Raw genomic sequence first — 21,357 nt, forward strand, 5'->3', positions numbered from 1 at the left:
AAATTTTTATTAAATAAGTTTTACAAAGAACAACTTTTGGCCGATTTTTTTTGTTTTTTTTTTTTTTTTTGTCAAAATAAATATGTTCTGATGATACAATAAGAATCTTGAAATTATTCTGAACCATAATGATTATATGATTAGATTCCACCCCATTACCCCCAATTCCATTTCCCCGAATGCCATTACCCTGAATTCCATTACCCCGAATGTACCACTACCCCGAATTTCATCACCCCGAATGCTATTTCCTCGAATTTACAATTTCATTGATATGATGATATTTTTGACATTTCCCCATGATATTGAAATTCGGGGTAATGCCATTCGGAGTGATGTGTCGTTTGGGGTTTTGGAATTCGGGGTAATGGTGCTCAGCGCTCACGATTCTCCATAAAGAAACAAAAGTAAATGGAAAGAAATAAGGTCTTTACTCTTGAAAACGTATTATTAAAAATTGAGGTTTTGTGTGATTTAAAATTTAAGTTTTATCTTTGATTTTTTTATGAAAATAAATACCATAATTTTTGCAGTGTATATGTTTTTTCTTGTAGTCCAAACGGTTCACTACAACTTATTCACAGGACATTTTTCTCTAAAATCAACAGTTTCGGAGTTAGAATTTTTCATTCAAATAAGTTGCATGCAAAATTTAAAGGTCAAAATTCAAAAGTTTGTCTTGATTCAAAATGATAATTTTTTGGAAAACACTTATTCTACCATACCAAAAACATGTGCAAAATTTAATCCAAATCAAAGGCTATTGACTCATTCTGGATGGAATTCGTTTATAGTTATAAAAATTACCCCCTCCACTAGAAATTTTAAGCTTCTTAAGTATGTACCTACTCTGGTTAAAGTATTTTGCTATCGAATGAGTCAAACGCCCTCTAGCTTCGAGCTCAAGTTATGGCTAACCTTCATACAAAATTTTAAGCTGACGTTTTGTTCTGATTGTTGTTCATCAGAATATTACTATATTGAGTAATCAAATACGATAATCACAACATCAAAATTAGTTTCCAATTAGTTTTTATTCTCTGCTCTAGCATTCAAAAAATCGCAATGGTAAACTATTCAAAAACTGCAAATTGAAAAATTTTAATATCATTAAATTGCATAAACAACGAACAACTTTCCCCACATAGTTGACTTCTTAGCCATAGAGCAAAGTAAAACATTCACTTCTTCAAAAAAAATGGCAACAATCAGCAATATGACCTTCAGTATCCGTCGGCACTTTGACGGCTAACCTCTGGTAGCCAGGTTCCCAAAGCAGATGCAAAACGATTGCCAATTACCTGCACCTTCTATGGGCGGGAACAAGTGCAGATAGTACTTTCTTACCCCGGTGTACTGCATACTCATGCTCACTTGTCGATTCCCATTCTCTCTTCTAAACCTTCCTTGGTGCAGTAGATGAGAACAAAAAAAAACGAAAGGTGGACTGTGAAAAAAGAGGGAGTCAACAAGATGCGCTTCGTTAAATATCGCCATCTTTTTATGCACTTGCAATCGGCCCTTACCTTACCGGTGTGTATGAGATAACGCTCCTCACCTTTTGACATCACGCTAAAGCATCTCATTCAGCAAGGCACAGTGTTGGGCAACTTTTTCGATTTTCCTAACAAAATGATCAATTTTTGTAAGCTAGTTCCAAGGAGCAATTCACAGCAGATTTTTTTCAATTCAAGTATTTGATTAAAGTAAAGTTGGTTCATCATTGATATTTTATAAAAAAATACTTTCGGCAAAATAACTTATGATACGAAACATCATCCTAACAAAAATGTGGATATTTAAATTATATGTATAGAAATGTGAAAATTTCATTCAAATCAATCAATAAATCAATTAGATCTAAATCTGACCGTTTTGAACAGAAAACCAAAAAAAAAGTTGCAAATTTTTTGTCCAACACTGTAGGTATTCGCCATTAGTTAAACCGACGATAACCTTGGGTCCGAAATCTTTCAGAATTGCAATGCGACTAGAGGTTCAAAGACCCGGTTTTAGAAGTTCGTTGGCCTCAGTCTGCCCGGCCTGCGTGCCATCCTTCGAGATGAAGTGAGGTGAATCTTCCATTCGAGAGCAGAAATGCATCTCGGAGCCGATTTAACCGACATAACGACAACGAAGAAATGATTACGCATGAGGCGGTGGCGATGTTCTCTTGTATGTTTTTTTTTTTTTTTTTTGTAGCAAATATATTTGTCATCCATTGCGTCCTTCTGCTCAACTGTGCCCAGCTTTGTTGATGTGAAGTTCAAGCACGCTGTTTTGTAAGGATAATAAAAGTAAGGACTGTTCATTTTATAAAGTGGACACTTTGGACATGCAATATCTTTTTAATTTATCAATGAAATCGAAATCGGTTTTCTGTACATCGTTCGACTAATATTGTACAATGCTGTGGTAATAAAAAAGTTACCAAAATAATATGATTTCACACTAATAAGGCACAACGTTTAGAACGGTCGATTTTTGGAGGTTATCAAAATCAAGGATTATTAAAAATCGGCAGGAAAATTCGACAATTTATATTTTTTATTTTCAAAAATTGGTTGTACTTAGAAAGCATCATCAATTAGAAGCTTGCTAAAAAATATCAAGTTATTTTTGGAGAAGCAATTTTGCAGATATCATAAAATCATTTTTTATCAATTCTTTTTAAAGAAAAATATCTTAAATTTAAATGGAACTGATATGAGTAGAATTTTAAGGTTTAAAGTACGTCCAGACGAAAGTAATAATATAGTATTTATAATAAAAATAACTTACGCCTTCATAGAGTTGCTGATTTAGTCCCCACGTCATATTTTAAGCACAATAGAAAAACAAATAATTTATTTTCAGAAGACCACTCAAAGCACAATGACAATCATCAAGATTGGGAACACTGCTTGAATTAAATCAAATTTATTTTGCATGTATTATTTTCAGAATGTGTTATTCTGAGACTACCTATCAAAATATTTTGAGAAAAACGCTTACAGTTTGCTCTAGATCGATAAACATGCGTATATAATTTTAAAAGTTTGGGATATTTCAATAAAACGACCATAAAGAGTAAATTTGGTACCCAAGAATGCGGGTAAAACTCAAGATTTTGCTTTTTTTATCCATATATAGTTTCTTTAGTAATCTAAACCAGTTTTGAACCTTAAGATCATATGTAACTATCTTGAGGATGGAATTCGCTCCAAGGTCCACGGCATGAAAGGCATAAGCATGTTATAACCACTACACCTGGCCCGTAAGCCATATTGATATATTTATTTTGAAATTCAGTTCATATTACAAAGATTTCATTTGAGAGAAAAGTCAATGGGACGATCTACTCAAGAAAGGAGAAAGTTTGTTAAGCTAAACAGTTTCTTCCTCTCCCAAGTTTTAGTATTTTATTTAATCTTTATTAAAAATATTGTTAGCTCCGGAGCAGATGGGATTTATCATGTTTTTCCCCAGAAGAGATTTAAGTTTATCAAACAAATTTTGAAAAATATTCTTGTTATCAGTTTTGCGACCAGGTATATTCCCAGATCCTGATCCAGATACTGTGAAATTTATCCTAAAAGGAGGAAGTGCGTTTGTGAAGAAGCAAAGAGTCTGACCTCTTTTCTTCTGAAATGCCTGGAACGTATTATCGATCATCACATCTGTGATGACTATTTGTCAAACATGCCGCTTCATGTGAATCAACCTGAGTACCAATCTGGAAAGCCCACAGTGAATCTTATACATAAAGTTGTATACGATATCGAGTAAGCATTCACTCCTGCTTGAGTGTTTTCGTCGATATTGAGGGTACTTTTGATGACGTGTCTTTCGATGCTGTATTGGAAGCTGCACGGAACCATGGGCTGCCTACACTGATTACCAATTGGATTTACCAAATGCTCAAAATCCAACATCTTTGCTCGACATTGAATACAGATAAATGGCTCGAAGATTCATCATCAATATGGTTTTATTTCATGGAATCATTTGTAACTTTGAAATATGTGTTGTCAGTAATACAATTCGAGTTATGGAGAAATTAAGGAAAAGGAGCATTGAATATTTCTTGACGTTTTAGTTAAGATTTTCTTCATAATTTGAAACGCAATATTTTTAAGTAAATTCGGCTGATTTCGGGTAAATTTTGTACAATCTTCATCAAACAGAGAATGTGTCTCAAATGGCTGGTAGTTAGCCGATACACTATTGTATACCTAAGTATGCATGTAGGTAAGGCAGATGAACCCCTTATGTCTGATGCTCTTTTGCCTTCATCCCAGACAAACCGTATATGCAACTGCGAAGAACGCATCACAGACTTTTGTTTTTATGCACATGTCGTTTCTTGCCACTTGCTGCTTTTGGCGTTTGCCAAACAGATAAAACCGATCGCATCTTCCACCGCGCCGCTGATGATCGCGAATTAAACCAGGGTAAAAGACCTACACGCGTGTAAAGAGTAAGATGGGGCAAATGCTTCTTCTCAAGATTTTTAACTCAATTTAGAACAAGAATGCCACGGTGGTTCGAATGCTATTCCAGTGAGAGACGTTCAATCTATATATCATAGAAATCGTTTGTGATTTGGAAAAGCTTTGAATATTTGTTATTTTTATAAGTTATCATTTATATAGAGGTATATTAGTTTTTGCATAAATGTTTGACTTTTAATTTTTACCCATAATGCGGAAAAGATTGAATCAGTGGGCATAAGCCATAAGTTGTCTCACAAGAAAATTCAAAAAAAGTCTACAACCTTTATATTTTTCAATTTATCAAAATTTTCTGGATACCGTGAAAAATGTTACCTTAGTTTTCCTATTTTCGGGAAACTACAATAATTACAATGTTAGGACCGGCGCACAACAGCGTCTGTCTCCCATCAGGCAAAAGCTAGAACAGGATGTGACAGCTCAACTAGGACTGCCCCGTTGTTTTTCAGTCGATAACCTTAACAACACAAAAGCCAGTGCTACCCTAGTATCCTTTTAAAGCAAATCTTATGAACAAATTTAAACATCAAGACTCATAATTTGGTTGTTTCTAACATGCTTTATTCATCTAATGCAATAGAAGATAATAACTATTTTGAAAATCAGGTTTATATGCAAAACCGGCGATATATTTAGAAAAACAATGGCACAATTTCCTTTTTATTGTCCTAATAGAGTATTTTACTTAAATTTAGCAATCCAGGAGAATTTACCGTAAACTTACCGTCGAATATAAATGGATTTAAAACAGAAACTTTTTTGTGAAAAATTTCCATACTTTTGGGGGTAATTCTATTTTGTGAACTAGCAACACGGCCGAGCAAGCAACAAAATGCCCTGTTGTAATCCAACTCAACGCTGTGAAAGTAGGCCTTTTCCAAAACGACCAATGGAAAGTGGTCTTTTTTGACAGGCAAATGAATTCGTTTTTGTACTTTGACCTGACAAGTCTTGTCATAGGGCAAAAGATCGTTATGGCAACTTCACCGGTGGTCCAAACAAAGGTTTTTTCAATGACAGGTTCACCGATCTAAGCAATCAGTGGGTGTGCGGTGTGGTTGGCTGCGGGGAAGGTGGAAGTGACAGCTAACGTTTCTATGGGGTTGTTAGGGAATGTTTACTACTTTTCTGCGTATGCCACATACATGGGTGTAACAGAAACATTCTAGATTTCTGTACCTACTTTGTCACGCCATGCGCCTGATATCCAAACAACCAAAACAAACTCGCCAGCTGTCACTTGGCATTTCAAAATGGCGGAATGGAATATCTATCTTCTAGATACCTTGGTCCAAATCATTGGTTTGGTCCAAATTTTTGGACCATGTTAAAAATTCTAGCTTGCACCGGTATTTGAAATGATGTTCCAGTTTTGATTTATACCAGTTTTTTGGTCTAGCAAGCTAATAGTCTATGAAGGGAAAACGAGTGATTTAAGAAAGAAGTCGGAAAAACAATCCTCGAAGAATTCATACAGATACACCTCAAGGAATCATCAAATTATTTCTCCGAGAATTCTACCGAAGTTACTCCGATGTGTCTACCAGAATTCTCACCAAGAATTCCTCCTTCGATTTCTTCCAGGAATTCGTCTGGAAATTGCATTCAGACAATCGCCCGGTGATTTGCAGAAAGATTTACGACGGGGATTTCCTCAAAGAATCCCTTCGGATATGTATTTTCTTCAGAAATTTCTCCATGGATTTGCTCGAGGAACTCCTACGAAGATTTCTTCCAGAAATCTCTCCAAGGATTTCCTCCAGGAATTTTTTTTCCCGAAAATCTTTCGGAGACTTTTTTAGAAAATTCATTCGAGAATTTCCTCCGATTTGCAGTAGGAATTTATTCGGGGATATCGTCAAGGAATTCCTCCGGGGATCTTATTATGAAACTCCTGCAGACATTTTATCCAGAAACTCCTTCGGGGATTTTTTCAGGAAATTTATTCTCTGGGAAGTGGCACCAGGAATTTCTCCAAGGAATGTCGTCCAGGAATACCTCCGGAAAGTTGCTCCGGGCATTTCTCCGAGGATTTTCTTCAACAATTCCTCCGGGGATGTTGCCAAAAAATTCCTCTGGGATTTCGTCTAGAAAAGCATTGAGAAATTTATCCGAAGATTTTCTCCAGAAATACTCCAGGGACCTTTTCAGAGGATTTATCTGGAGATTCCTTTCAGAAATCTATCTGAAGATTCGCATCAGGAATTTCTGCGAAGATTTCCTCCAGAAGTTTCTCCAGGAATTATCCGGGGATTTTCTCCAGAAATCCCTTCGCGAGTATCCTGCGGGGATTTTTTCAGAGAACTTATCCGAATATTTCCTCTAAGAATTTCACTGGGCATTTCCACCAGGAATTTCTGCGGAGTTTTCCTCCGGGGATTCTTCCGGGTTTATCCCCCAAGAACTCCTCCGAGGATTTTCTCTAGGAATTTTTCAAGGGATTTTCAATAGCAATTACTCCGGAAATTACATCCAGGCCTCAGGGAATTTCGTTCAGATATTTTTCCGGTGATTTCCTCGGGGGATTTCATTAAGAAATTTATCTGATGATTTTTTCTAAGCATTCATACGGGGATTTCCAGCAACCCAGGAATATCTCCAGGAATTTCTCTAGGGAATTTCCTTCATGGATTTCTGCAGGAATCTCGTCCAGGAATTTCTCCAAAAATTTCCACCAGAATTTCCTACGGGGATTTAAATATGAAATTCCTTTGGTCATTTACTCCATTATCTCCTTCAGAGATTTTTTCAGCAAATTCATATGGAGATTTCCTCCAGGAATTTCTAAAAAAATTTGAACCTGGAATTTCTCCGGGAATTTTCTTTTGAAATTCTTCAGAAGATATTTTCCAAGCATTCCAATGGGGATTTCCCCAAAGAATTTCCAGGGGATATCCTCCTGGAATTACAAAGAAAATTTCCAATAGAAAGTCCTCCGGGGATTTCATTAAAAAAATCCTCCGAGATTTTCTACAGGACGTTCTGGGATTTTCTCAGAAAATACATCCGGGAATTTGCACCAGTACTTTCTCCACTGAATTTTGTCCAGGAATACCTTCGGAAATTTGCTGGAATTTGTCCAAGAAATTCTTCCGCGATTTTCTCAAGGAATTGTTCCGGAGCTTTCTTCTCCAATAAACCATTTTGCTGAATAAGTGTTGAACAAATCACTCCCAAGCAAAGTTAAGCTCATTAAACTGTTAATCAGCAATTAATGATGCTCGAGACCAGAAACATCTCCGAGGATTTCCTCCAAAAAGTTCTCTTTGAATTCACTCTAGCGATTTCGTCCAAAATTCTTTCGGAGTTTAACTCTAGGGAATTTCTCCGTAAATTACACTGAAGATTTTCACGGAAATTCTTCCAGGTATTTGCTCCAGCAATTCCTCCGGGAAATTTTCACAGGAATGCCTTTTAAGATTTGCCCCAGGAATTTATCATGGGATTTCCACCTGAAATTACCCCATGGATTTCCCAGAAAACATTTTTACAGCAATTCCTGCGGAATTCCCTCTAGGAATTCCTCTGGGGATTTGTACCAGACTTTCCTATTGAGATTTTCACCAGGAATTTCACCAGAAACTCCCCCAAGGATTTTCTTCTAGAATTTTCCATGGGATTTCCACCAGGAATTCCCACAACAATTGCTTACAACCCTGCATGAATTCCTCCGGAGATTTGCTCCAAATATTCCCCCGGTTTTCCCTCATTGATTTACTCCGGGCATTTGCTAGGAAATCATCTGGAGTTTTCCTCCCGAAATTCCTCCGGTGATTTTTTCTAAAAATTGCTGCAAGGACTTCCTTCAGTGTTCCTTCGGAAGCTCCTCAATGAATTTCTTCAGAGTCTCTCCAGGCATTCCTTCTGAGTTCCTCTAGAAATTCCTTCGGAGTTCCTTTACGAATTCTTTTAGATTTTTGTCGGGAATTCCTTCTGAGCCCACTGGGATTTAGACTGCCTCCGAGAGTTTAACCGTAGTTACTATGGGAATACCTTCGGAGCTCCATCGGGATTTTATTTGGACTTCCTTCATGGATTCTCCAGGAATTCATTCAGAGTTCCTCCAGCAATTCCTCGCATTTCCGCTAGAGATTTCTCCGAGCTCCTTCAGGATTTTTTTCGGAGATCCTCCCGGATTTTCTTCAGAGTTCCAGAGTTCCATTTTTTTTTATCTTTATTAACGAGATTTTTAGCCCTGGGCTAGTTCATCTCGCTTCCGCTCCCTTCCGAAGGAAGTAGTCACTGAAGAATTTTCAGTGACTATCTCGGGGATGGGATTCGATCCCAGGTCCTCGGCGTGAGAGGCGTGTGTTCTAACCACTACACCAGGTCCGTCCCCTCCAGAGTTCCATGGTTTAATCAAGAATATCTCCGAAGTTTCTCTTAAAATTATTCCTCCGGCAATTCCTTCGAAGTCCCTGCAGGAATTTCTTTGAAAGTGCTCCAATAATTTATTCAGAGTTCCTCATAGAACTTTTTGGAGTTCCTCCGGGAAGTCTTCCAAAGTACCTCGTTTATTTCCTCCGGAGTTCCTCTATTTTTTTTCTTAAGTTTTTCTAGAAATTCTTCCTGCAATTCCTCGGAACTTCTTCTTTATTTCCACCAGGAATGTTTTCAGAGTTCTTCCAGAAATTTCTCTATAGTTCCTTTAGTGATTGCTCTGGATTTCATCCAGTAATTCTTGAAAGGTACTCCCGGAGATCCATAGGGGATTCCTTAGAATATCCTCCATAGTTTCTCCAGGAATTTCTCCGGAGTTTCTCCAGTAATGATCCCGGAGTTCTTCCAGGAACGCCTCCAGAGTTCTTCCAGGAACGCCTCCAGAGTTCTTCCAGGAACGCCTCCAGAGTTCTTTCAGGAAAGCATCCGGAGTTTCTCCAAAAATTGCTCCAGAGTTTTTTTTTAGGAAGTCCTTTGGAGTTTCTTTAGAATTTTGTACAGAATTCCTCCAGGAATTCTTTCAAAATTCCTGCGGAAATTCTTTCGGAGTTCCATTTTTCGGAGCTTCACCGTTAATTCCTCCTGATTTGTCCAGAACGGAGTTCTTCTGGTTTTTATCTGGAATTTCCTCCGAAGTTCCTCCAGAGCTCCTCCAGAAATCCCTTCGGGTTTCCTTCATAGTTACTTTTGAATTTTTTCGTAGTTCTTTCAAGAATTCCTCCTGAGTTCCACCAGAATTTTTTTCCGGATTTCCCACATGAATTGGTCGGTGTTCAGACAGACTGAACCAAGTGCTTTTTCATGCTTTCAGAAAAAAAAAACGTACGCCAATCATCCCAATCTTAAGAACGCCAAAATATCATCTAGTCCGGTCTGTCTGAACACCGACCGATTCCTCTGCAATTCCTCCAGAATTTTTTCCGGAGATCCATCAGCAATTTCACCGGAGTTTCTGCAGACATTTATACGGAGTTTATCCAGGAGTACCTTCAGAGGTTCTCCGGGAATTGCTTCGGAGTTACCTCGTGCATTCCACCAAGAATTTTTTCAGAGTTTCTCCAGCAATTCCTACGGAAATCTTCGAGACTTCCTCTGGGAAATCCTAAAGAGCTCTGCCGAGAATTCCTTCAGGATTTCATGATAGTTATTTCGGGCCTTGCTACAAGAATTTCTTCGGAATTCCTCCAGGATTTGCTTCGAAGTTTCTTCAAGAATTCCTTGGATTTTCTCCAGGAATACTTTCGGAGCTTTTCCAGGAATTCCTTCCGAGTTCCTCTTAAAGTTCCTCCAGGAATTCTTTCAAAAGTTTTTTCCGGGAATCCTTTTGGAGCCCCACCGCGAATTTCTTTGGATTTTCTCCATAGATTTTCCTGGAATTCTTTGGATTTGCTCCAGGAATCTCTTTGAATATGCTCAAGAAATTTCTGCAGAGTTCCTCCGGGATGTCCTCCATAGTTCCTTCATGAATTTCTCTGGAGTTTCTCAAAAAAAACTATTCAGCAGTTCCTCTAGCAAATCCTTTGGAATTCCCCCAGGATTTTTTTGAAGGTTGTCCAAGAATTTCTTCAGAGTTCCAGTTGGATTTTCTTTGGAGTTCCTCCGGGAATTCGGTTAGATTTTTTTTTTTTTTTTTGGAGCTCAACCGGAAATTCCTTCAAATTTCCGCCATTCTTCCTCCAGAAATTTTATTGGAGTTTCTCCAGGAATTCTTCATAGTTCACCCAGTTATTCCTTAGAAATACTTCGAAGTCTCCTAGGAATTCTTCTGGCGGTACTTTGAGAAATTTCCAAAGTTCCTCCGGGAATTTATCAAGAGTTTCTTCTGGAATCCCTCCGGAGTTCCTACAGAATTTTTTTTCTTTCCAAAATTCTCCTGGATTTCATCCAGTAATTCTTCTGAATTTTATCCAGCAACTCCTCGAGAGCTCCTCCGGAGTTTAACAGGAAATTGCTCTCATAAATTCTTCCACCTATTAGTAAATATCAGTTGAAAAGTTATAGTTGTTGGCTATAAACTTTAGGGAAACTTCACCGATGGTCCAAATCATCAGTTGGTTTCATATTTGTAGACCATGTTAAAAATTGGAGCTTGCATCGGTGTTGCAAATATTTTTCCAAGATTTCTGGTCTATTTTTTGGAACAGGTTTATTGCCTGGTCCATATTTGCTCGGATTTGGACCAAGATTTGAGCTGTTCCAAAACTGGTATGACATATGTTTGTTTACTAGTTCGGATTTTTTCGCTGGAACACCCATCGTCTATTGTTCATACTCATTTGAGGTTAGTAAAAACAGGAACAATATTCCATCGCTGCCGGTTTTTCAAACAATATTTATTCCTCTTCCAGCAATTCCTCTGACAACTCCTTCGGGGAATCTTCCAGGAATCATCCGAAGATTTTCTTCAAGTATTTCTCTGGGGATTTTTACCAGGAATTTGTCCGAAGATATACACCAGGAATGTCTCCGGAGATTTCCTCCAGAAATTCTTCCGAGAATTTTCTCCAAGAATTCCTTTGGGTATTTCCTACAGGCGTTTCTCCGAGAATTTCCTCCAGAGCCTTTCTCAGGAGATCTCCTCCAGATTCCTTCGGGGATATTCCCCTAGAATTCCTCAGTGGAAGTCCTTCGGGGATTTTTTCCAAGGATTTTCCTCCAGAAAATATTCGGGGAACTTCTTCAAGTATTCCTCCGGGGATTTCCTCCAGAAATTCTTTCGGGGATTCCCTCCAGAAATTTCTTCGGGGATTTTCAATACAAATTATTTCGAAGATGTTTTCAGGGAATTCATTCGGAATTTACCTCCAAAACATTTACACCAGGAGATTTTCTCCAGAATTTCATTCAGAGATGTCAACGATTCCTCCGGGAAAATCTTCAAACTTGGGATTTTGGCAAGAATTCTACCGGTTAAGACCTCCCCCGGGAAGAAATTCCTCCGGCGTTTCCTCCAGGAATTCCTCCGAAGATATCCCCCAAAGTACACCTCCGGGCATTATTTCCAGGAATTCCTCAGGGTAATTCCAATAGCAATACCTCCTGGGATTTCTTTCAGGACTTCCTCATGGGATTTTGTCTAGAATTGTTCCGAGGATTTCATCCAGGAAATCCTCCGGGTGTTTTATTGAGAAATTGCTCCGAGAAATTATCCCAGAAATTCCTTAGAGATTTTTTTCAGAAAGTTTCTCCGAAAATTTCCTCCAGGAATTCTTTTGTGGATTACTTCCAAGAATTCCTTCGGGAATTTAATTGAGAAATTCCTTTGGGGATTTTCTTCAAAAAATATTTCTAGGATTTTTTTAGAATGTATCGGAAGATTTCTTCAACAATTCCTCCGGGGAATTCCTCAAGCACTTCTCCCCATTTCACCATGAATACCTCAGGGGTATTCCAATAGCAATTCTTCCGGGAATCCTCATCGGAGTTCCAGTAGAAATACCTCCTGTGATTTCGTTTAGGACTCCGCTTGGAATTCCTTCGGAGCTCCGCATCAATGCCTCAAAATTCCTCCGGGAATTTCTTTGGAGTGTATACCGGAACTCCTTCAAGGTTCCTTCGGGAATTGCTTACGAGCTCCACCGGAAATCAATTAGAGGGAAATCCTCCAGGAATTCTACCGTACTTCCTTCAGGAATATTCCTGCGAGTTCCTAAAATAATCCCGCTGGCAGTTCCACCATTCTACCGGAGTTCGTCCTAGAATCCCGCCAGGTGTTCCTCCAGGAATGCTTCTTGAAATTTTCCAGGATCCCCCGGGAGTTCCACCCTAAATTCCTTAAGGAGATCCTTCAAGAATTTATGAGGATTCCGTTCCCAGAAGTTCCTCAAAAGTTCTCATCGGGACTTCCGTCAAGATTTTCTAAGTCCATCTTGTGAAGTTGCCCTCAGAATTTTGCTGATTCAATACCATTTGTTTGTGTTTGTTGATCACATTCGAAATGGATCGAAAACAAATCAACAACCGGTACATGCGCGAGTGGTTTGGTCTATTTTTACTAATCGATTTAATTTTGACAGGTTCATTTTTACACAAATTATTTGGCAAAAGTTTGTTCAGCAAGTTTGTAGTCAATTTATTGAAGGTCCATTGTGAGCTATTTGTTGCATTTCAGCAAGCGGTTTAGCTTTCCACCGCCGGAGTAAATATTTGATTGTTTTTCAGTTTTCGCGTTTTGCTGCACTTAGTGCTACGTGGAAGCCCAAGCATTCGTGTTTTTATTTTTTATCATCAGAGCGATTTGTTGTGTATTGTGGCTGCTCGGTCAAGAATGAAGGATCAATTGGTGAGCTCGTTACATGATTTTATTTCAAATTTGTAAACTATTTATGATTGCAAATTTAATCGTTACAACGGTGGGACGTAAATATGATTTTCCAACAAACTATGAATGGCTCGTCACTCTCATAAGCTCTTGTTCATAAATTATTTATGTTTTATGATGGTTCGACACTGCAAGTGTAGACTTGCAAAAGGTTGGCTTTATTTAATAAACTTTGAATGGTTCGCCACTGTAAGTGTCGGCGTTAGCGTGTTTTGTGATGGTCCAGGCAATCAGTTTTTTTTTTCTTTTCATATAAGTAAAATATAAGAACACATGCTTTCGTCCTGACAGCTGTAGGAATGTTGCATTTAGCTATTTGTTCAACAAACTTTGAATGATTCGTCATGTCAAGTGTTGACATTATTTTCCCCTATTTGAAAATTTTTCATATCAATTGAAAATATATTGTGTTTGGGACTTGCGTTACCCATCCTACATACGCCTGTGGTAGAAGTGAGGAATTTTAGGAAACACTCATTCTCTTTCAATTTATAAAAGGAGTAGCGATGATTAAGAAGGACTCAACCCAGAAATAGATCTTCCATAGTTAGTTCGGCTCAGCCCATTGGAACATGCGGTCAGGGAAGACCCATGTATCCCAGTATATATTGTATAATTGTGGAATTTATTTTAACTGTAAATATATGTGAATAAATGTAATTGAACCGTGTAGTGTTTTACGGAACTATGTGTTGTATGTGAAGTATTGGATCGACCTCCCCCTCTAAACGCCTTCCGTGGGCAAATTACCACCCATTTCGATGTTGGGGCTTAGGCGAAGGAAGCTCCCCGACATTATGGTCCTTCGAGCCGGATTGCCCCGGAAGGACGGAAAGAACTTCATTCGATACAAGAACAGAAAGGGGATGGCTATCAACCAGCAAAGAATACCTCAGTATGGAAGCCATTGCATCAATTTTCGTGCGGTTGCAAAAATTACCATGAGTGTGCACTACGGCTACTCTTGCTCATCAACTAAATTGAGAACAGCAAGTAATGGATAATGGCGTATTGAAGACGACCTGAGCTACAGGGTCTCATCACCCCGCGGTTCTGGATTTCGGTTATCAGGGGATATCCAACACCAACCCAATCAAATCACCGGATTTTGTAATGAGAATTTACGACATACACTGCATCAGTACGGACTCCAGCCTCACAGGTAAATTATTTAAGTGCAGTGTATATGTCTAGCCGAAGCTTCGCCGCTAAATACTAACCTTGAACTTTCCTATGTTACGATATGATGTCCCGAACCGGAGTCGAAGTTGAGGAAATCCACATAACTCAAGTTACCAACCGAATGACGATTGAATCAGCTTCCAATCGTGTCAGGAAACTGGAAGCTCAGTCATCAAATAGCCAAATTTCTCGAGGAACACCACGGCGATCATCCATGACAGCGTCAACCCAAAAAGGCAATTTCATCACTCCATAATCGACGGTAATTCATGAAAGGGCTGCACCATGCATCCGTTTGTCATCAACGCCGCATCACTTTCTGATTGAGGAATCAAAACTACCGGGTCTACTGTGGATAACGGATGATTAACAACACATATCTGAACGTCGGTGCTGAAGATGGGTCAACTGCACAAGATATGCATTGGTTTCAGGAAGTCTGCCCTTATGACAACTTATGGAAGGAGAACGCATTAATAGATCAACTTGACGATCTGGCTATGTGTTCATAAGGTGTATCGGCTAGGTTGCCTACTATACCACATACAACTGGAAGTTTGATCATCACGGTGATATCAACGAACTCATCGGACTTCTGCGTGTGTGTTTGAAGACAACGTTACCTGATGTGATTTGGATATGTAGAAGAGCGCCGGCTCTTTCTGTAAGGTCAGTAAAGCTAACTCAGTATATGTCCGCCGAAGCCTATACTATTACGGATCACTACAATGGCAATTTTCTTCTCCCATCTACCACTACATCACTCGATATGGAGAGCGGAAAATTGGGATATCAGTATCATGATCATCATCATCGGTAACTGGACAACACAATACTTGGACAAGCACAGATCAATGGGAGTAAACTAGAGATGTAAGCGAGCGGATCGATTTTGGAGCTGGACCTACCATATTCTCTGTTTACGAATGGGAAGTAAGAATTCGCTGCGCATCATTTCGACGGAGGATCGATGGTGCCGCGGACAGCAACGTAGACTATGAAGCCTGCAGTGTAAAAGGATAGTTACCACTACGAATGTGGACCCCAATGAACTCAAAGGGAGTTTTCGGATGCTGTTGTCACTGGGACGACAGCAAGTGCTTGCTGCAAGCAAGCCAACCCAACGGTAGCGTTTCAACGGGAACGTTAAAGGGCAGAAATGAACATTCTGCAAATGAATCTTTCGCGACAAACCGGAAGACTCTATCCAAGGCAATCGGGAATTGGTTCCCACGGTGCCAAATTTAAATTGTTTAGCTGATAACGAGCGAGATCAACAGGGTTGATTTGGCGTTCAAGTCAGTTCCCAATTTCAAGGCAGATCGAGACGATGATTGGAACATCAAGCGTCTTTATTACGGGAGCGTTTTACACGATCATTGTAGCCCAAGGATATCTGCAAATGGTCGGCGTTTTCCTAAGGAGTCCTTTTAGTCATCATGGAGGGTGGCTCAACGGTTATGACCTTTATTACACTGCAGGACAAGGATCAACGAGTGCAAACACTTTTCCAGTATTCCAAGATTTTGAGTGCCCTATGGATAAATCAAGGGATTATATTAACCCAGAACGACTGCTATCTGATGGTGGGTGAGCGAAAGGCGCTATGCGGATTATTAACGATTAGGATTAGGAATAAGGTTTTCATGTTACAATTTGACAATTTTTACATCAACTAGCCCAACGATGACATGGAAGTTATTCTACCCAAAAATATTCTTAGTATCTTCAGAAATGTAGGACATTTCAGGGTGGGTGAGTATGTTTGGGACTTGCGTTACCCATCCTACATACGCCTGTGGTAGAAGTGAGGAATTTTAGGAAACACTCATTCTCTTTCAATTTATAAAAGGAGTAGCGATGATTAAGAAGGACTCAACCCAGAAATAGATCTTCCATAGTTAGTTCGGCTCAGCCCATTGGAACATGCGGTCAGGGAAGACCCATGTATCCCAGTATATTTTGTATAATTGTGGAATTTATTTTAACTGTAAATATATGTGAATAAATGTAATTGAACCGTGTAGTGTTTTACGGAACTATGTGTTGTATGTGAAGTATTGGATCGACCTCCCCCTCTAAACGCCTTCCGTGGGCAAATTACCACCCATTTCGATGTTGGGGCTTAGGCGAAGGAAGCTCCCCGACATATTGTTTATAGGCATGTTAATTTCTCACTCCAACCGGACTCGAGGTGAACACCATTTTTGCGGGATTGATGTCCGGCATTTACCTTTAATCCAACCCGGTCTGCTTCACGTTTCAGCCTGGTTTACTGTTCAGAAACCACCTGGAACGATTGTTTGACAATGTCCACGTCGTCAGCGAAACAGATGGACTGGTTAGATTTATTAAAGATCGTGTCCCGCATATTGGACCCGCCTTCTAGCTCAATATTGGACAGGAGGCAGGAAAGATCATCGCCTTGTCGAAGTCCTTTGCGTGTTTCAAACGGGTGCGATAACGCACCCGATATCTTCACACAGCACTGCACACTATCCATCGTTGCCTTGATCAGTCTAGTCTGTTTCCCGGAAAAACCTTTTTCGTCCATAATCTTCCAATCGTGATCGATTGTATAATAAGGGCCCATTCACAAATTTCATAACGCTGAAGGGGGTGGGTGGGTGTCCTCGTGCTGTTACAGCTCATACAAAATTTGTAAAATAATCATACAAAAAGCGTTACGAGGGGGTGGGTGGGTGTCGAAAATGGCCATATTTAGCGTTATGAAATTTGTGAACAAACCATAAGCTGCTTTGAAATCGATGAATAGGTGGTGCGTAGAAACTTGATATTCGCGACACTTTTGGAGGATCTGCCGCAACATAAAGATTTGGTGTGTTGTCAATCGCCCGACCACAAAACCTTTATAGGCTGTGTTAAAAATGGTGATCGCTATAGTTCTAACTTGTCACCGTTTTTATATATTGGGTATATTACTCGCTTCTTCCACTCCTCCGGTAGCTGTTCTGCATCTAAGATCCCAGCTATCAATCGGTACAGACAAGTAGCTAACCTGTCAGGACCCATTTTAATGAATTCCGCCCCAATACCATCCTTCACAGCTGCTTTGTTCTTCTTGAGCTGTTGAATACCATCCTTAACTTCACTTATTATGGGAGTTGGCACGTCTTCCTCATCCGCCGTACCAATGAAGCCATTCCTCCTGCTGCCTTGATCTTCCTCCTCTGCCCCATTTAGGTATTCATCGTATTACTGCTTGCACCTTCCAATCACCTTACGTTCGTCCGTCAAGATACCTCCATTCTTATCCCGGCACATTTAGGCTCGCGGCACAAAGCTTCTACGGGATGCATTGAGTTTCTTGTAGAACTTACGCGTTTCTTAAGAACGATACAGCTGCTCCATCTCTTTGCACTCCAACTCTTCCGGGTGCCTTGCTGCAGGATAATCGCCCGCGCTGCATTCTTCTCGTCCAGAACCATCTGACACTCCTCGTCGAACCAACCATTCCGTCGATTTCCTTCCATGAACCCAATGGCACCTTCTGCTACGTTGTTAATGGCTGATTTGACACTACTCCAGCAGTCCTCGAGAGGGGCTTCGATGAGCTTCCCCTCATCTAGCATCGCTGCTTCGAAATCATTTGCGATTTCGATAGGTTGAGTCGTTCAAGATTCTATCCTGGCGGGCGTCGGTTCCGAATGTTGTTCACAACTGAAAGTCTTTGGTGCACTTCAATCATCACAAGGTCCGAATCAATGTTTGCGCCGCGATAGGTTCTGACGTCGATAATGTCCGAGAAGTGTCTTCCATCAATCAAAGCTTGGTCGATTTTCGATTCAGTCTGTTGGGATGATCTCCAGGTGTACCGATACGGCAGACTGTGTTGGAAGTAAGTACTACGTATGGCCATGTTTTTGGAGGCGGCGAAATCAATCAGTCTAAGGCCGTTTTCGTTCGTAAGCCAGTGAGCACTGAACTTCCCTATATTCAGTCTGAATTCCTCCTCCTGGCCATCCTGAACCTTGCGATCTCCGATATCGTTCTTGACATCATGGCTTGAGCAGCTGTCGTATTTACGTTCCAGCTGCACGTATAAAGCGTTCTTATCGTCATCGTCACTTGCTAGGTGAGGGCTGTGCACGTTGATTATGCTGATATTAAAGAATCAGTCTCCATATAGCAAAGGTTACACACTAACATTCCTTCCTCCAATCCCATCTTACCGCAAGGACATGACCGGCGCCATTATTGACCCTGTATAAATAGAGGCACTGAATTATGAACACTGAAGAAGATTATGGCCACTCCTAGCCGAACTTCTAGTTGATACTTTATGTATCTTCACTGACTTCGGAATCACGGAATAGCAACCATTGATATGTTTAGCCAGTCTAAACTAAGCTAACCTAAATATTAAATATTCTTCAAAGTTCGAACTTTTACCCCACCTTACTCTAGAGATCGTCTTTGGCGCACAGCCCCTCGTTGTCATGATTTGACTGCGCACACGCGCCCCTTTTGCTTCTCGGCATATACGTTTATAAGTGAAGGTAGACAAGATCGCAAGTGATTTTCGATGTTTACATGCGTACAAAACAACGCCGTTCTATTCCCAGACGTGTCGGATATCTAGGAATAGTAGGTATGAGCCGTAGATAGCTTCGCGGGAATAGCTAATGGCGCAAATGAGAAGAGTGCTTCGCGCCAAACGACGCAGAACGCGTTGTTGTCTGGCGCGGATTCGAACAGATATTTTTGTGTTTTTATTTTGCTCATTGGCCTTTCGTGCGGGCAATCATCCGGTAGCAGCGAAGGAAAAGGAACGGTTGCATTTTGCGTTCTAGACGGTGACCGCGATCCGGAGGGGATGAACGCCTATCTAGAACGAAAGCCAGGCCAAGCCAAATGCAATGTAATTGTCGGCTGAAAATTGCATGCTGCGGAAATGTTCGCGGACGCGTGCTAATTTGTGTTTGGCCTCGATGCGTTAGTTTTGCTCGTAGGCTTGGCTATTTATTACCGTTCTTGTTTTAATCTTTTCCTAGGCGTACGAACATGCGTGTTCGTTTGCTTGGTCGGGTGAGGTTTTTAAGATTCATGCTCAACATCAATCTTACGGTTTTTGATAAGCATAGAACAATGGCAGAAGCCCAGGATGTCGATCATTGTGGCACGCTCCGCATATAAATAAGGGTTTACGGATAACAATATTAAGATCAAGGCTCAAATATGAATAGTTAATTTTTGAATTAGCTATGTTTCATTTATACCTTATTATTATTTTGGGGTAGATGCAGTGTCGGATTTGGGCTTTGAAGGCTTAAGTCAAATCTTTTAGAGGAGGTTATCTGTTTGATGATCCTGTCCATTGTCATTGCTCGAACTAATCCTTCAATTGTTTGAGAATTTGTATTTTAATAAATTTAAGGAGCATGGCAAGTGTTCAAACAAAATAAAACACATGCGTTGTAGAACACTAACCAGAATCGACCTAGGAACAGTGTTGACCAGACTCATTTCCCCGAAATTCGAATTGTGAAGCCATGAACTGTTATAACTGTGCGTTGTATTCCTGAGATGGAGGGGTAGGTGGTTGGGCTTGAGTATTGCACATGGGATCCGACAGTTACGATCTCGGTGGGCCGCAATTCAAGTTTCGGTGAAATGATTCGCACTCACTCACTCACTCATTTCATTTCACCGAAACTTGAATTGTGGCTCTCTGGGATCAAAATTGATCGATTTTGTGTGCAGTAGCTCAAGCTTAACCATCTGCTTTTCTATCTTAGGAGGATAGGGCATGGTTGTAGTAGTTCGTGGCTTCGTAGTTCGGAAAATGTTATTTTCGGGGAAATGAGTCTGAGCAACACTGCCTAGGAAAATCCAATTTCAGTTTCCAAGAATCTGCTTTCAGCATTATTTGAATCCAAATCAAATCCAGCATCCCAATACGATACGATAACGAGAAAAACGTATTAGCAAACAAGCAACACACTACGCAGTATACCAAAGCTTACATGACCTACGCCAATCCATTTTGCATTATCCTGCGACGCAATTCGCTGCCAATTTCTCGCTCTCATCACCATATATGGTTGTCGTCGCAACCGGTAGCGCTTCTGCTGACGTAACCAAACCACGTCCCGTTTCCCGTCCCGTGCGAGACAAAGCAAACTCCCAACCGGCGAACAATTTTCCAGAATATAGTTTCCCAAACTGTGGGTCGTGAGCTAATGTCTGGGGAAACGCGAAAGAAAACCTATTTTTGATTTTTTTTTTTTTTTTGAAAGCTGTGTTTGATAAAACAAAAACTTTGGTTTCAAATGACGAAAAGTCTTGATTTTTTATACACCTATAAATGATGCTAGCAACTCCACCACATGTTTCATCTATTCGATCATTAAGATAAACAAAAAAGTTTTGATCTCTTTTGAGTTTGGATCCAGGTTTCAAATAAGTTTCAGTAATAACTACTTCTTCTTCTTTCTGGCGTTTCGTCCCCACTGGGACAGAGCCTGCTCCTCAGCTTAGTGTTCTTATGAGCACTTTCCCAGTTATTAAGTGAGAGCTTAACTATGCCAATGACCATTTTTGCATGTGTATATCGTGTGGCAGGTACGAAGATAGTCTATGCCCTGGGAAGTCGAGAAAATTTCCAACCCGATGAAAATCCTCGACCGGTGGGATTCGAACCCACGACCCTCAGCTTGGTCATGCTAAATAGCTGCGCGTTTACCGCTACGGCTATCTGGGCCCCTTAATAACTACTATATGTATGTTATTAGCTGTTTGAAAATTAAACAGCTCGTCCTCTTTACCATTCAATTCAAAATATTCTATAATTTTTTTTGGAAGTATTAGATACTTTCGGGAAGCCTGAAGAGTTGCACATCCAAAAAGATTGAGAACCAATGTTCCAGAACGTTCCAAACCTATCTACCGGCATCCGAG

This window comes from Aedes aegypti, chromosome 2, assembly GCF_002204515.2.
Source record: "Aedes aegypti strain LVP_AGWG chromosome 2, AaegL5.0 Primary Assembly, whole genome shotgun sequence".
Lineage (NCBI taxonomy): Eukaryota > Metazoa > Arthropoda > Insecta > Diptera > Culicidae > Aedes > Aedes aegypti.